At 41.2% G+C, this 17,412-nt stretch overlaps 1 long non-coding RNA gene and 1 pseudogene across 1 annotated transcript; one reads left to right on the top strand and one right to left on the bottom strand.

The window, feature by feature from the left end:
- Positions 1-241: 241 nt before the first annotated feature.
- LOC145161211 (uncharacterized) lies at positions 242-3,292 on the bottom strand. The gene is made up of 6 exons (XR_013738411.1): positions 3,155-3,292; positions 2,529-2,752; positions 2,269-2,386; positions 1,525-1,769; positions 1,303-1,442; positions 242-439 (listed from the first exon to the last, which is right to left on the bottom strand). It is a non-coding gene; the product is annotated as an uncharacterized LOC145161211 (long non-coding RNA).
- On the top strand, positions 3,081-4,015 carry LOC145123867 (magnesium-chelatase subunit ChlH, chloroplastic pseudogene; annotated as a pseudogene).
- Positions 4,016-17,412: the final 13,397 nt, after the last annotated feature.

The following is a 17,412-nucleotide window of genomic DNA, read 5'->3' as shown; positions in this document are numbered from 1 at the left end:
TTAAAAGAAACTACAATTTTTTCAAAAATAACTGCAATTTTTTATTAAAAACTGTATTTTTTTTTAAAAAAATGTATTTTTTTTAAAGAAGTGAAATTTTAAAAATCAGTAAATTTAAAAAAAAAACTAAAATATTAAAAAAAAACTCTAATTATGTTAACAAAAAAAATCAACGTTTTAGGTGCATATTTTTTTAAATGCATATATGCATATTTCTTATACTATAATATTCGTAAATAAATAATAAAAAATCTCATTTTTATTAATCAATCTATAAACATAATAGTACACGTATTTTATTCGATACAAAATAAAATATAAAAAATAAAAAATGCTACAAAGATTCATAGTGTTATCATTTCTTCATATCTAGATTTCCATATTTTCATTATTTATCATTTTTTCATCTCTTCAATATTTTCCACAAATTCTTCAAAATCTACAAAAAAAAATTGATTAATGCAAGAACACTCACAAAAATGCACATGTATATATCATGTAAGATTCACATGTGATTATATCATGTAAGATTCACATGTGATATTCAAATGTGATTGTATCCTTTAAGATGCAAAGGTGAAATTCACAAGAAAATTTTAAAAAATAATTAACGAAGAACACCCACACAAATTGCATGTGTGCATATGGATATAATTCATATGTGATTCACTTGTGATTTACATGTGAATTACATGTGATTAATATGTGAATTACATGTGAATCACATATAATTCACATGTGATTCACTTGTGAATCACATGTAATTCATATGTGATTCACTAGTAAATCACATGTAATTGATATGTGATTCACTTATGAAGCACATGTGAATGTGATTCACTTGTGATTTACATGTGAATCACATGTAATTGATATGTGATTACATTTGATTAATATGTGAATTACATTTGATTAATATGTGAATTACATTTGATTTTCATATGAATCACATGTGATTCATATGTGAATCACATATGATTTACATGTGAACCACATGTGATTTACATGTGAATCAAATATGATTAATATGTGAATCACATGTGATTCATATGCGAATCACATATGATTTACATGAGAATCACATGTGATTTATATGTGAATCAAATATGATTAATATGTGAATCACATGTGATTCATATGTAAATCACATGTGATTCATATGTGAATCACAAATGCTATAATCTTGTTTTCATCAATTTTACATCTTCCATCATCACTCCACAAACAATAAACATATCAATAAAGAAGTTGAATGAATACAACTATAAAAAGATTGTTATGAAGCCATCAATGAAGTCTTACATTAGCCTTGTGTTTTAGAAGAAGTTTTAAAGCATCTTGTTGTCCATGATCAACAACCCAAACAAGAGGTGTGCCAACATCACTTTGGGAATCAATTTCAACACCAATGGATAACAAAGCTTCCATCAACTCATTATTTACTACAAACATCAACTTACATATGTTCAATTCAAAACTTCCTCAATAAAGTAAATAAGATAGTAAGAACTAAAAACAACTCACCTATTCCAGCAACAAGATGTAGAGCTATAGCTCCTAATTCACTTGATAGTTTAGGATTACCACCATGTTCAATCAGGTATTTGGCAGTGGAGGTATGCCCTTGTCTTGCAGCATGAATAAGAGGGTTCTCACTTGAAACAATGCAACAAGGCAGCAAGTAGGGAAATCAACACCAATAACCAAGTCAAATATGTTGTGTTATAAACTGTGCTTAAGTAACAGTCTAACAGAAGAAATTACCATTCCTGTAAAAAAAATAATACATGGACATTTCTAGAAGTATTTATACACAGATCATTTCTGTAATATACCAATTTTTGCATCCTACATTCTGCAATTTACAATATAAAAACTAATTATAAAATCCTACTTTGTTTCATTGGAAAGTAGGAACAACTGCCAATTATATAAAGAAAAAAACTTCAAAACTTTTTTTCCTTCCAAAAAGTAAATATTGACTAATACATATTTTCCAACTGATGGTAATTTCTTATAATTCAATTGTAAAAGTATGTTCAAAATTCGGATTTCAACAAAAGTATGATCAAACATGTTCAAAAAATAACTGTGGAGTTCCATATATCTTAACAACAGATTCATAATCATTTTCTGTGAAATTAAGCTTCTAATAGTGTTTAACTTAACCTTCAATGACCAGTTCCATTATTTATAAAGATAAAGTATAACTACACAATCACATGGTTATTATAAACTCAATAGAAGATTGCAAGTCATATTAATTACCAGTGTCATGCTCTTCTATGCCATTGCCATGATTATAATCATACTCATCACAATAATCATCATAAGCATCATACTCTTCATCAAAATCAACTCCATATGATACTTTACGAGGCATTTCCTGGTTAAATAAAAAACCAAATATGATACAGAATAAACTTTCACTATGGAAATTAGACTTGAGAAGATACAAATATAGGTCCTTTATATGAAGATTAAATTATGAAACTGAAATCAACAAGAAATATTTTCAAAAGAAATACCTTGAATTTATTGTGGACTGAATCAAAATAACACTGTCGTCCAAACCCTTCCCAGATGATAATGAGAGAAAGATATTGCAGACTTGCCAAAAGGGTTTGATGACATAACATCCAATGAAATGCTTTAGCTTTCTACTTCAGGTCCATTTTCCAATCCAGTATAATATTAAATTGTTGATTAAAAACCGTTATCAAAATGTGCCATACAGGGTTCATCTCAAATACTAAATAATTGAACAAACAGAAAACTCAATCAGCTAGAAATCACTGAGCCATGTATTCAAAGTATCTTACTTTACTTTTTTTTACATCATAATAGTGATAACTACAAATAAACAAAGTTCTTAACTACTCACATGTATCCTTATATCAGGCAGAATTTGACTTACTAACAAAAATAAAACGTGCATTGAAAGGATAAAGTTTACACATCCTAATAAAAGTGCCACATAATCACTCTTGATAAATGCAAATTAAGTAATGATTTTATTGGTACCAATTTATCACCAGTAAGTCACACTCTTTATAAACTTATGTCCCTTGAATTACTCTATGAAGTTGAAAGTTTTTAATTCAATTATAACCAATAAAGTAGCCCCTCGAGTTGATGGTAGAAGTTAAAGAACCTGAATGCTCCAGTGGTTGGATTGGTTTTGCAAAGGAGTCATATCATGACAGGAGACGACAACCATTATGTAGCTGTCATAATGGAACTGGAAGCGAAAGGTGCAAAGGTGATTCCTCTTTTCGCAGGTGGACTTGACTTCTCGGGTCCCATCGAGAAGTATTTGATTGAACTGATCACAAAGAAGCCGTTGGTGAACTCGGTGGTGTCGCTGACTGGGTTTGCATTGGTGGGAAGGCCCCAAAAACAAGATCATCTAAGGGCAATCGAGGTGTTGATGAAGCTGGATGTGCCATACATTGTGGCGTTGCCTCTTGTGTTCCAGACAACAGAGGAATGGCTTAACAACACTTTGGGGCTTCACCTGATTCAGGTGGCTTTGCAGGTTGCTCTTCCAGAACTTGATGGAGGAATGGAGCCGATTGTTTTCTCAGGACGAGACCCAAGAACCGGTAAATCTCATGCCCTTCACAAGAGGGTGGAGCAGCTCTGCACCAGAGCAGTCAGATGGGAAGAATTGAAGAGGAAAACAAAGGTACATATATATACATTTCTCTTTCACATCACATATTCCATATGGTGCTTTTTTTTAATAATAAACAGAGAACTGAAGATAAAATATTAATGAATTTTCAATATATTTTGATGTAAAACTTGCATGCAGACTGAGAAGAGGGTGGCAATTACGGTGTTCAGTTTCCCACCGGATAAAGGGAATGTGGGATCTGCTGCGTACCTAAATGTGTTTGTATCAATTTTTTCGGTGCTACAAGACTTGAAAAAAGATGGTTACAATGTGGAAGGCCTTCCAGAGACTTCTGCAGCCTTGATAGAAGAGATTCTTCATGGCAAAGAGGCTTAGTTCAGCAGTCCAAATCTGAATGTTGCATACAAAATTGGAGTGAGAGAATATCAGCAGCTGACTCCATATTCCACTGCCTTGGAAGAGAACTGGGGAAAGCCTCCAGGGAACTTGAATTTTGATGGGGAGAATCTCTTGGTTTTTGGGAAACAATACGGAAACATATTCATTGGAGTCCAGCCCACTTTTGGGTACGAGGGTGATCCCATGAGACTGCTTTTCTCAAAATCAATAAGCCCACATCACAGATTTGCAACTTATTACACTTATGTTGAGAAGATCTTCTGCAAGAAAATAGAACAAAGATTTTAAGCAAATAGATTTAAAAAAAGATTCAAATCATATCCCAATATCAGATTTCAGCATCAGATTTTAACAAATATATTTCTACAAGTATGTTTATTTCAACAGTTTCATTAACAAACATTTTAGCACAAAAAATCAAACGCAACAAATAGAATTCAACAAGTATGTTTATCTCAAGATGAAAATTCCAACAGAGCACCATAAGATTGACCAGCATAAAAACGATTCCAACAGAAAAGAATCCATTTCAGCATTATGAATACCAAAAAAAACAGATGGACATTAGGGAAATAAGCCTACCAGAGCAGCGGAGGTAGGGCACTAGCGAAGTAGAAGGAGGCCGAGGCGCCGACAATATGGTGATTTGGAGGAAGGTTGAGGAGGGAAGGTCGTCGTTTCTATGATGGAGGCAAGAATGAAGAGGGAAACAGGCTTATGGAAAATAAGGAAACATACGTTCTTTTTTTCATGAATTCAATATCGAGTTTTCATTATGTGTTTATCAAAAGAGTTATCACTTCACGTTTAAATTAGGGTTTCAGCATATTTACAAGTCTTTATAAATTCAATATCGAGCTCCATCACATAAGAACGGTGAGATTTTATGAAGGTGCTAATTTAAATAAGCAGTTTAATCTTCGTACTGATTGAATCCATATAAAAAGCGCATCCAAAACAACTATGAGCACATAACTCGACAAATTATACATCAAATCAAATCGATTAGCACAAAGAGAGAGCTTACCGGTGGAGAGTGTTTGCAGAAGGATTCTAAAAGCAATATATAAAATCAATTAAGATTATGATGAAACAATCAGGAAATAGAAGCTCGAGTTTCAGATGGTCGGCGAGTGGTAGTTCCTCTTCCAGATGATCGACAATCGTTTTGAAATGTTTTGAAATGTTCGTTAAAAGGATCAGAGCCTCGCTGGTGTCGGCGTGGAACTTGAGATGAAATCGAGATCTCATTCCGAGATGCTTTCGGAATTCCGATGGAGTTGTAACATCCCAAGACCAGGTATATCTTATAAGCCCTTGTTCTTTTGGTAAATTGTCAAGTTTAGCCCTTATTGAGAAAAGATGGTAAATGAGTACGCGGGTGTACGCGAGTCTACGCTCAGCGTACTCATATGCGTGTTTTAAACGCGGAAGCCACCTAGTATGTTGGGCGTACCAGAGGGTACGCTGGGCGTACTAGGCCCAGTGTGAAAACCCTAATTTGGGGTGTGTCCCTATATAAAGGATATGAAGGCCTCATTCCTGGCCACCATCTTTAGACAAACAACCCTCTAAAACCCTAATTCTCGTTCTTGAGCTTGTGTGTGTCCATGTGAGATCCTTTAAGTGATTTTGTGTGTTCGTGGAGTGAAGAAGGAGCTTTGGGAGAAGAAGGAATGAGAGACCAGGCCTTGGATCTGAGCATATCTGAGTTGGGAGCTTCATCTAAAGGTATAAAGCTCCAATCTTTCTCACCCTTTTGATTTGTGCATCATAGTAGAGTATTTTAGGGTTTTGTCCCAAAAGTTGGAGACTTTATGAGATAAATGAGCTCCAGAGAATATGATCAACCCCTTTGAGTGTATTTAGTGGTGTAGTGTCATAAAAATCAAGACTTGGACGTTGGAATCAAGCCATGCATGAGATATGAGAATTTTGAGATAAGAGAGTGAGAGTTTTGTGTGTTTGTGACCTTATCAGCCATGCAAAGGCTTAAAGCCACTGACTTTATGGAGTAAGAGCAATTAGGGAGTCCAGATCTCTGATATGAGCCAAGGTTTTAACTGATTAAGACCAAATGAGTAGGAAGAGTGAAACTGGGACGTACACTAAGCGTAATCCGAGTACGCGCCGCGTAGGGGTCGAGCATCCCCGATGCCTGCATGGCAGTAGAGTACTCCCATCGTAGAGAGCCGGTGCGCGCAGCGTACACTCTGCCGTTGACTTTTAGGGTTTGGTCAATTTGTGGACTATTAAGGCCAAGGAGGGGTAAAATGGTCTTTTACCCTTCTGAGAGCTTGTAGAAGGGTTGGCTAGCTTTTTGAGAGCTGCTATAAATTACGGATAATTATCGTATGTGTTAGGCGGAGGCTAGACCGGTGATTCGAGTTCGAGGTTATCCGATTTCTTACGTGGTAAGTCTTCTCACTATACTTACCATGAGTGGTATCTATATGTGACCGAAGGGTGTTATGTGCTTATTGAGTTATGTGACACTATGCATTTTGTCTGTGTGATATATATGCTATATTCTTTGTTTTACTGAGATAGGACCGGAGGGTCCAACCCGATTTGTGGCACCGGAAGGTTTCCACCGAGACAGGACCTGAGGGTTCAAACCGAGCTGTGAGACCGGAGGGTCCTCACTGAGACACATGACTGGAGGGTCCACACCGAGACGCATGAGACTGGAGGGTCAATGCCGAGTTATAGCCATGAGAGGCTTATTATTTGTGTATGTGGTCTTTTGGGGAACTCACTAAGCTTCGTGCTTACCGTGTTAGGTGTGATGTGTTTCAAGTACCTCTCAGGACCGCGGGAAGGCGCCGGCATGATTGTACACACTTGTTCGAGACTATATTGAGGATTCTGGGATTTTACTTTATTTGTGGTTTTGATGTTGACATTTTCAGATACATGTGGTTTTATGAAATACAATATATGAGTTTATTGTGCTTTTAAAATGAAAAAACTTTGGTTTGAAATTTTACGGTGTTACAAGTTGGTATCAGAGCCTTGGTTTGAGGGATTCAGATGCACCTTCGGGTATGTCTGGACTCAAACTGAGGATTTGAGAAAAAATTTCAAAAGAAATGATTTTTCTAAACTGAGTAAGAGATTTCAAGAGAAAACGAGAAGGGGCAGTGAGTACAATTAGCCAGAGCCCGAACGGTGGTTTCCCAAAATACCCTTAACTATTTACTTTCACAGATATTTATGAGATACTTATGTGATATAGAGATGCATGCTAGAGAGTAGGCTAGGTATTTCATATTCTAGGGCTAGAGTTGCCTGATTTATGATGCCTTAGCCTAGGAGATGCTTTTGATCAGTGTTATCTGTTATTTGCTCTAAGTATGTGCTGAGTTATAAGTCGAGAGATAATCTAGGAAGAGATACCTAGATGAGCATATGAGTAGCTTACTGAGAGGGTAGTCTGATACTTGTGAGAGATAGAGTACTTGTGAATTAGAATTCTAGGAGGAGGACTTGGGATGACTACAGGTTGGTGTGGAAGGTAGTATTGGGCTCGTACTACTGAAAGCACCGGATCTTTATTCCACCCAAGTAAAAATCCTTAGGATGGTAAGGAACAAGTAGGGATGAGTGATCGAGTGTGAATATGCTCGAGCGAGTCTCTGATGATTTTTTTGTTGTGTTTCAGAGACATCATGGTGGGTACACGCCACAACCCGGGAGGCAGTGGGACTAGTGATGATAAGATCCGCAGGATGATTCACGAGGAGATGGCCTCAGCTATTCGAGCGGAGATTCCTGAGATGTTTGGGTCTATTAAGACCACCCTGATTGAGACGTTTGACGACCGATATGCTGCTGTTACTGAGGCTGCTGCTGCTGCAGCCACTGCAGCTGTTGCTACTGCTAGGCGACATGGAGGTGACTCGTTTTTGTTTCGGGAGTTCAGCAACACGAAGCCACCAGAGTTCGATGGGACACAGGATCCAATTGCTTCCATGAGATGGATCGCTGATATTGAGGGATACTTTTATACTTGTTCATGCGCAAAGCATCTGAGAGTCCGGTTCGCCCTGAACCAGCTTCGCTTGGGAGCGAAGGACTGGTGGAAGTTTGTGACGACTGATTTTACCCTTGCAGATCATGCTGCATTGACTTGGGAGAGGTTCACCAAGCTGTTTCGAGATGATTATGTTCCCCAGGTGTAGAGGGAACCTTTGGCGCAAGAGTTTCTGTCTCTCAAGCAGAAGACAGAGTCGGTGACTGAGATTACTAGGATGTTTAATGAGAGGGCGATGTTCTGTCCTGAGCACGTGTCCACTGAGCAGGCACGTGTGAGCCGGTACTTGAGCATTTTGAGGAGGGATATTCAAGAGTTTGTGGAGAACTCGTCTTATCGGACATTGGCTGAGTTGTAGACCAATGCCAGGAGGAGGGAGATTGAGTTGGAGATTCAAACCAGAGAGGAGGGAGAGCAGCAGGGGAGAGATAGGAGACCGACACAGTCGCAGTCGGCGGCTAAGCGGGCTAAGCCCGCTGATTCGAGTACTGGAGGTCAGAGGGGCCGCTCTTGTAGCAAGTGCGGCATGACCCACGAGGGATCTTGCCGGGCAGGGATTTGCTACAAATACGGGAAGGAGGGGCACATGGCGAGGGACTTCCCCAAGGGATTTTTTGTTTGCTTTCACTGCAACTAGACCGGCCATCGGAAGGCCGAGTGTCCTCAGCTTACCCAGGGATCCGCCCAGACTACCACTCCTGCTGCTTTGCGTGTTATTGATAGCAGGCCAAGGAAGGCCTAGCCTCCGAAGGCTCGTGGGATAGTATTTCAGCTGACAGCAGAGGAGGTCCGCGTCGCGCCTGATTTGTTGCTGGTACGTATCTCCTTATTTTTGTTATTTAAGATTGTTTATACTTATATTGTTCTGTGTATAGGTACTTTTCTTGTGAGTTCTGTACCTGCTTTGGTGCTGTTTGATTCGGGTACGAGTCGATTTTTTGTGTCCTTAGCTTTTAGTCGTCACATTAGTGTCGAGCGAGAGGCGTTGAGTCGACCTATGAGAGTTTCTATAGCCGACGAGCATGCGGTTTTTGCTACTTTCGTATTCCGAGGGTGTGTACTAGATATTTTCGGTGTTGAGTTCCCGATAGATCTGGTACCGATTGCGATGGGTGATGTCTGTGTCATGGTGGGGATGGACTGGTTGAGTCGGTTTGGAGCTGTGATGGACTGTGAGCGTCAGATGGTGACCATATGAGACCCTAGTGGGGGAGTGCTTAAAGTGTATGGCGAGGGTACTAGATCTGGATCAACTTTTTGCTCTGCTGCCAGAGCGAGACAGAGTCTACAACAGGGTTGTATGGGTTTTCTGGCGTACGTGATGCATACGCGGGTTGCTACAGAGAGAACGAGTTCTATCTCTGAGGTTCTGATAGTGTGTGAGTTTCCGGATGTTTTTCCCGAGGAGTTGCCGGGTGTGCCTCCCGAGAGGCAGGTGGAGTTCCGGATTGATTTGATTCCGAGTGCGGCACCTATTGCCAAGGCACCTTATCGCCTTGCGCCGCCAGAGATGCATGAGTTATCCTCACAGCTCCAGGAGCTGCTGGGGAAATGGTTCATCAGACCGAGTAGCTCACCGTGGGGAGCTCCAATCCTTTTTTTCAAGAAAAAGGATGGTTCACACCGTATGTGCATTGATTACCAGGAGTTGAACAAGCTGACGGTCAAAAACCGTTATCCACTTCCGAGGATCGACGATTTGTTCGATCAATTGCAGGGGGCATCTTGGTTTTCCAAGATTGATTTGAGATCTGGATATCATCAGATGAGAGTCTGTGAGGAGGATATTATGAAGACGGCCTTTAGGACTCGTTATGGGTACTACGAATTTGTGGTGATGCCTTTCGGGCTCACCAACGCACCAGCGACGTTCATGGACCTCATGAACCGGGTGTGCAGGCCCATTTTGGATCGATCGGTGATCGTGTTCATCGACGATATTCTTGTGTACTTGATGTCTAGGGAGCAGCATGAGGAGCATCTTAGAGAGGTTCCGGTAGTTTTGAGGTCGGAGAGGCTATATGCCAAATTCTCCAAGTGTGATTCCTGGTTATGAGAGGTCCAGTTCCTAGGACATCTCGTTAATTAGAATGGGATATTGGTCGACCTGTCCAAGATTGAGGCAGTTTTGAGTTGGGAGGTGCCGAGATCTCCGTCCGAGATTAGGAGTTTTTTGGGATTGGCCGGTTACTATCGGAGATTTATCACGGATTTCTCCAAGATCGCTGTTCCTCTCACCAGATTGACCTGAAAGGGTGTTACATTCGCTTGGGGGCCCGAGCAACATGCCTCATTTGAGACTCTTCGCCAGAGATTGTGCGAAGCCCCGATGTTAGCCATTCCCGAGGGAGTGGAGGATTTCGTAGTTTACTGTGATGCCTCTATATTAGGGATGGGAGCGGTGTTGATGCAGAGGGGACACGTGATTGCATATGCATCGAGGCAGTTGAAGCCTCATGAGACGAGGTATCCCACCCACGATTTGGAGTTGGGGGTGGTGACGTGAGTCGCAGAGCCGAAGTACCTGATGGATCAGCCCAACCTGAATATGAGACATAGGAGGTGGTTGGATGTAGTGAAGGAATATGACTGTGAGATCTTATATCACCCAGGCAAGGCTAATGTGGTAGCCGATGCCTTGAGTCGCAAAGCCGAGAGCGCTCCGATCCGGGATGTGTGTAGGAGGATGACGGTGATGGCTCCAGGCTTAGATACCATCCGAGAGGCTCAGGTGGAGGCTGTGAGACCAAAGATCCGCAAGAGAAAGCGTGTGATTGGGCAGGTTTCCGAGTTTGTGACGGACATTCGTAGGCTTATGACTTTCCATGGGCGGATTTGGGTGCTCTATACAGGTGGAGCTCGCCGTGTATTGTTGGAGGAGGCGCATAGATCGAGATTCTCGATCCATCCAGGAGCCATGAAGATGTATTTGGATATGAAGAGAGATTACTGGTGACCCTGTATGAAGAGAGATGTGGCATGGGTAGTTGAGAGGTGCTTGACCTGTCGCCGGGTTAAGGCCGAGCACCAACGTCCTCATGGAAACCTGCAGCCACTAGAGGTTCCCCAGTAGAAGTGGGAATAGATTTCCATGGATTTTGTCACACCCCAAAACCGAGAACGGCGGAATACGTTCTGGGGTGGAGGACGTCATGTACAGTATCATAACAATACATAATAGTAAAGACAAGCAACAACATCCATTGCATTAATATAATAATTGTAATACAAGCGTGTTCTGTACAGTTTGTTAGACACCAAAAGTATAATCAAAATAAAGAGGAGTCTTGTATGTGCTCCATCTTCTCAAAAGCTGCATCTGTACCTGTCTACTGATGACCTGAGAATACAAGTTATTTTGAAAGCGAGTATCAGCATAAAGCTGGTGAGTTCATGAGTATTTAATGTCATTGCTTGTATAAAAATGATTACAACCATGTAGTATAGTAATTGATCTCAATGTTGGAAAATAGTATGCTCCCTAGGAAAACCCTATGTTTTCCAGTAAAAGTGGTCCTCTACCAAGACCCGGTTGTATGTATGTTTGATCCTTTGAAAATGTAAAAGTTTTCCCAGAGAAACTATTAGTAGGAAAATATAGTTTTAGACTTCATTCATGTAAAGTAATTGGGAAAATAGTGTTTTACCCCAGCAGAATCACTGCCAGCTAATGAAATGAAAATGCAGACTCCAGGTAGTATTAAATGTACAATACACCTCGGGGAGTCTGTTTTGCCTTTAATTCTTAATGTATTAATTAAAGGTCGAAATGTGAACTTATATGTAACCATGCTGATTGACGATCGAATCCCTGATGACCCTCCGAGTCATCTGTAGAAATGTGACATTTTGTCACCCCTGGGCCTAGTCGGCTCGGACTGTAGCTACCAGCCGGGATGTGGGAGTGTCTGTCCCGTATAGATCTATACACATAATGCCCGCTCTCCCTCCAGGAGACTCTAGTTACACAGTGATAGCACAGTGAAGTGTCGTATCGAGAGATAGTATGTCACATTCTGTTGTAGTATGTTCTCTTTGTATAATGTATAATGTACTTTCTGGTATAGTGTATAGAGTGTTCTCTTGTATAGTATATAGTATTCTCTTTTTATAGTGTTTAACATGTATAGACTCTTAACTGTTCAGACTCTGGTAGGTACCATTGTAATAGTATACACAAGTAGTAATCCTTAACTATACCTATTATAGTTAAACAGTAAGGTTGGTTGCATGCCTTTGATACACAAAGGTATTAAACTGAAGTGAAGACTTTAATATTCAACACGAATATATATAATATATAACTAAGAATTCAACGACAGTCGGACAGATAACAATATACCCTAAGTCCACAATCAAACAAGAACAGGAAGTAAGGTGAGCTATCAGTCCTAAGTCCTTCAAGTCTTACTTATATAAATATATTGGTGTAGATATGGTTTGGGAACAGAAGGAGTTTAAAAGAGTTTAGAAATATTTTTATAACAATTTAACCTGAAAATGAGTTTGATAAACACTTAAAGCAGTTTTGTTGGTAAAGCAGTTAAAAGTATAAAAATCCTTTTGGTTGCAAGTTATAAATCACATGTGATTGATACTATAACTTGATTGATTCAACTTGTATTCCCCCCCATAAAAGCATTTAAAAACATTTAAAAGGTTGATTAAGGGGTATAAACTCACCTGCAATGAGTGAAGTGGATGGAAGTGTCGGGTAGGATGCTAGGTGTCAAGTGAGGACTTGAACACACACACGGATCCTATGTAACATGTAGTGATACATAAATGTATCTAATTAGTTATTTAATCCCTAATTAGGTAAGTAAAGACACTCTAATGCATGAAGACACTTTGTTTCAAGTGCAAGGAGTGCTAAAGGTTGCATCTAAGGAGTGTATGGCCTCACTATGGAGTTTACACTTCAATTCATTACACTTAAGTGTGTTTACGGTTTCTGGACCATTGTCCCCATGAGTTTACGACCGTAAACTCATGGTAATGGTGCCATTGGGTGTTCAAAGGTCTTAAACTACTCAAGGAATTATGCTAGACTCGAATCCATGGCTTAGGAAGTGATTGGGGCTAGAAATGGACACTTCTTGGAGTTTACGGTCCTTGGACCACTCCCTTGGGAGTTTACGGCCGTAAACACATGAGTTTACGGTCGTAAACTCATGTTGGTTCATTTCTCTCGTGTTTTGGTGGTTCTAGGCTATGCATGCAAGGTTCTAGTCACTTACACAAGCATAGGAAGGTTTTTAAGGCACTTAAACATTCTTAGAAGGTGTTTACGGTTTTGGGAGGCCTTCCCAAACCGTAAACTCATGTTTGTCTCATCCTTACACGTTTTTGGGGTTCCTAGTTCATGCATGTAAGTCCTTAGTGCATTACTCAAGCATTGGAAGGAGTTTTGGGGCTTCAAAACCCTTCTTTGGGGTGTTTACGGTTTTGGAATGTTCCAAAACCGTAAACCCATGTTCTTGGGGTTTTTGGGTGTTTAATCCATGAATACTAAGCCAATAACTAGTTAGATGAAGTATACTTACTTATAGGAAGCTTGTAGAGGTGTTTTAGGACCCAAAAACGCAAATGTGTTCTTGGTGTTCTTGAAGATTTGAAGATTCTTTGAAGATCTATGCAAAAATCGGAATCCTTTGGATGAGAAGGTGTAGAAACACTAGATTAAGTGTTGTTTAAAAGGATCTAGGAAGAAAACTTACATTTTTGGGCGGATTTGGAAGAAGAAGATGATGATACTTGAGAGAAAAACTTGAGTTCTTGAGTGGAAGGTGGTAAAAAGTGAGGACAAGGGGTAAACTCATGCTATATGCATGAGTTCTTGGAGAGAAGGGTGTTTACGGCTCAAACACCCCATGTTTGGTCATGAACACCTAGCTAAGGTGTCGGGTTGTCCGGTTTATTACACGCCACTAATTACGTCACTTCCAATTAATAAATTGTTTGATGAAAAATAAAATAAAACACCAAACGGGTTTAAATTCGGCCAAAATGCATTTGAAATGTTTTTGAATATTATTTGACGTATTTAACTGTGGAAATTATACAAAGAAAATTTCGGGTTGTCACATCATCCCCCCGTTAGAGGGAATTTCGTCCCGAAATTTAGAATTTAAGCATTCAAGTTATTACAACATAACTAAGCAAAGAGATGAGGATATTTAAGTTTCATTTGATCCTCACGCTCCCAAGTGAACTCCGGTCCTCGCTTGGCGTTCCAGCGAACCTTCACAATTGGGATGCGACTTTGTTTCGTTCGTTTGACTTCTCGGTCCATAATCTCTATAGGTTCTTCCACGAAGTTGAGGCTCTCGTTGATCTCGATCTCGTCGAGTGGGATTACAAGAGTCTCGTCGGATAGACACTTTTTCAAGTTCGAGACGTGGAAGATAGGATGTACATTACTAAGTTCGTGGGGTAGGTTGAGTTTGTAAACTACGGGGCCGATTCTAGCGAGAATCTCAAAAGGCCCTACGTATCTTGGATTCAGCTTTCCACGCTTTCCGAAACGTATCAAGCCTTTCCAGGGTGAGACTTTCAAAAGGACTCGGTCTCCCACCTGGAATTCCAAAGGTTTCCTTCGTTTATCCGCGTAGTTCTTCTGTCGGTCTCTAGAGGCTTTCAATCGTTCACGAATCTGGACTATCTTCTCTGTTGTTTCCCGAATGATCTCCGGACTCGTGAGAGTGCTGTCAGGAACTCGTCCTTTAGCTAATTGAGTGTCACCCACCTCGACCCAGCACAGAGGGGATCTGCACTTCCGGCCGTAGAGGGCTTCGAATGGAGCAGCTTTGATGCTCGTGTGATAACTGTTGTTGTATGAAAATTCGACGAGGGGTAAGTGGGCATCCCAAGCCTTACCAAAGTCGATCACACAAGCTCGCAACATATCTTCCAGAGTTTGGATGGTTCTCTCACTTTGTCCGTCAGTCTGAGGATGGTAGGCTGTACTCATGTCCAGCCTCGTTCCCAGGGAGCTTTGTAGGGACTGCCAGAACCTCGAAGTGAATCTGCTATCTCTATCGGAGATAATGGATATAGGAACACCATGCAGTCGTACGATCTCCCTGATGTATGTTCTTGTGAGTTTCTCCATCTTGTCAGTTTCTTTGATGGGTAGGAAGTGTGCGGACTTGGTCAACCTATCGACGATGACCCATATGGTATCAAGTCCACCCGTCGTCTTGGGTAGCTTGGTTATGAAATCCATAGTGATCCGCTCCCACTTCCATTCAGGTATCTCCGGTTGCTGGAGTAGCCCTGATGGTTTCTGGTATTCGACCTTGACTTTGGCGCAAGTAAGGCATTTACTCACGAAGGTAGCGATCTCCGCTTTCATGTTAGGCCACCAGTATAATTTCTTGAGATCCAGATACATTTTATCTGAACCTGGGTGAACGGAATATCTAGTGTTGTGCGCTTCCTTCATGACCAAATCTCTATTGCCACCGTGTTTCGGTGTCCAAATCCGGTCCATGAGATACAAGGCTCCGTCACCCTTGGCTACCAATTTCTTACCCATTCCTCGCAGGGATTCTTCCGCTACATTTTCAGGTTTCAAGGCTTCGAGCTGAGCCTCTTTAATTTGTGCGGATAGATGTGAATGGATAGTCATTGTCAATGACTTGACTCTTCGACCAGAATAATCTTTCCGACTTAGAGCGTCTGCTACTACGCTGGCTTTACCCGGATGATAACGAATTTCACATTCGTAGTCATTGAGTAGCTCGACCCACCGTCGTTGTCTCATGTTGAGTTCTTTCTGGTTGAAGATGTGTTGGAGGCTTTTGTGGTCGGTATAGATGATGCTCTTCGTACCATACAGATAGTGTCTCCAGATCTTTAGGGAGAACACAACCGCTCCTAGTTCGAGGTCGTGCGTAGTGTAGTTGACCTCGTGTGTCTTCAGCTGTCTTGAGGCGTAGGCGATGACCTTACCTCGTTGCATCAGAACACAGCCGAGCCCCTGATTGGATGCATCGCAATATACTACGAAGTCTTCTATCCCTTCGGGGAGGGACAGTATCGGTGCGGTGCACAAGGCTCGTTTTAGGGTTTGGAATGCATTCTCCCTTTTCTCCCCCCAGTTAAAGGTCACACCCTTCTGGGTCAATGTTGTGAGGGGCTTGGCGATTCGGGAGAAGTTTCGTATGAACCTGCGGTAGTAGCCAGCGAGGCCTAGAAATTGACGAATTTATGTGGGCGTCTTCGGAGCTGACCAGTTCTCAATGGCTTTAATCTTGGATGGGTCCACGTGGATTCCTTCCTCGCTAACCACGTGTCCTAAGAATTCGACTCTTCGGATCCAAAATTCGCACTTAGAGAACTTTGCGTATAGCTTCTCCGATCGTAGGGTTTCCAGGACTTGTCGCAGATGATCGCTATGCTCTTCCTTACTTCTAGAGTAGATAAGTATATCATCAATGAAGACGATGACAAACTGATCCAAGTAAGGACGACATACTCTATTCATCAAGTCCATGAAGACTGCGGGCGCGTTGGTTAGTCCGAAGGGCATCACTACGAACTCGTAGTGTCCGTAACGAGTTCGGAAGGCTGTCTTCGGGACATCCTCCTCTAGCACTCGTAACTGGTGATACCCGGGCCTTAGATCAATCTTGGAAAAGTAACTCGCCCCTTGCAGTTGGTCAAATAAATCGTCTATACGGGGAAGAGGGTAACGATTCTTGACCGTCAGCTTATTGAGTTCTCTGTAGTCGATGCACATACGGAACGATCCGTCTTTCTTCTTTACGAACAAGACTGGTGCTCCCCAGGGTGAGAAGCTTGGTCTTATAAAGCCCTTGCTGAGCAATTTGTTAAGTTGGCCGGACAGTTCTTGCATCTCAGCAGGCGCTAAACGGTAGGGCGCCTTGGCTACAGGGGTTGCTCCTGGAATTAAGTCGATTCGGAACTCGACTTGACGTTGCGGAGGTAAGCCCGGTAGTTCTTCAGGGAAGACGTCGGGGAAATCGCGTACTACGGGAAGATCCTTCAGGTCCTTCGTTTTCTGGTTCGTATCTACAACATGTGGCATGAATGCACGATATTCCTTACACAGGTACTTCTGGGCTTGAATGCTCGAGATGATACGAAGGCTCGTACTGGGTTTGTCTCCGTAGATCATTAAGGTTTCGTTATTGGGTAGGTTTAGACGGATGGCTTTGTCGAAACACAGGATATCGGTACGGTGGAGACTCAACCAGTCCATGCCTATGATGACATCTAAGCTTTTGATCGCTACTAGTATGAGGTCGATAGGAAACGAATGATTATCTAGCATGAGGGTACAACCTATGTAGATTTCGTTAGAACTTTC

This window comes from Lactuca virosa, chromosome 1 (genome assembly GCF_052849685.1).
Source record: "Lactuca virosa cultivar CGN04683 chromosome 1, Lactuca_virosa_CGN04683_v6, whole genome shotgun sequence".
Lineage (NCBI taxonomy): Eukaryota > Viridiplantae > Streptophyta > Magnoliopsida > Asterales > Asteraceae > Lactuca > Lactuca virosa.
The sequence above is the reverse complement of the archived record's forward strand: the minus strand, read 5'-3'. Positions and strand labels throughout refer to the sequence as shown.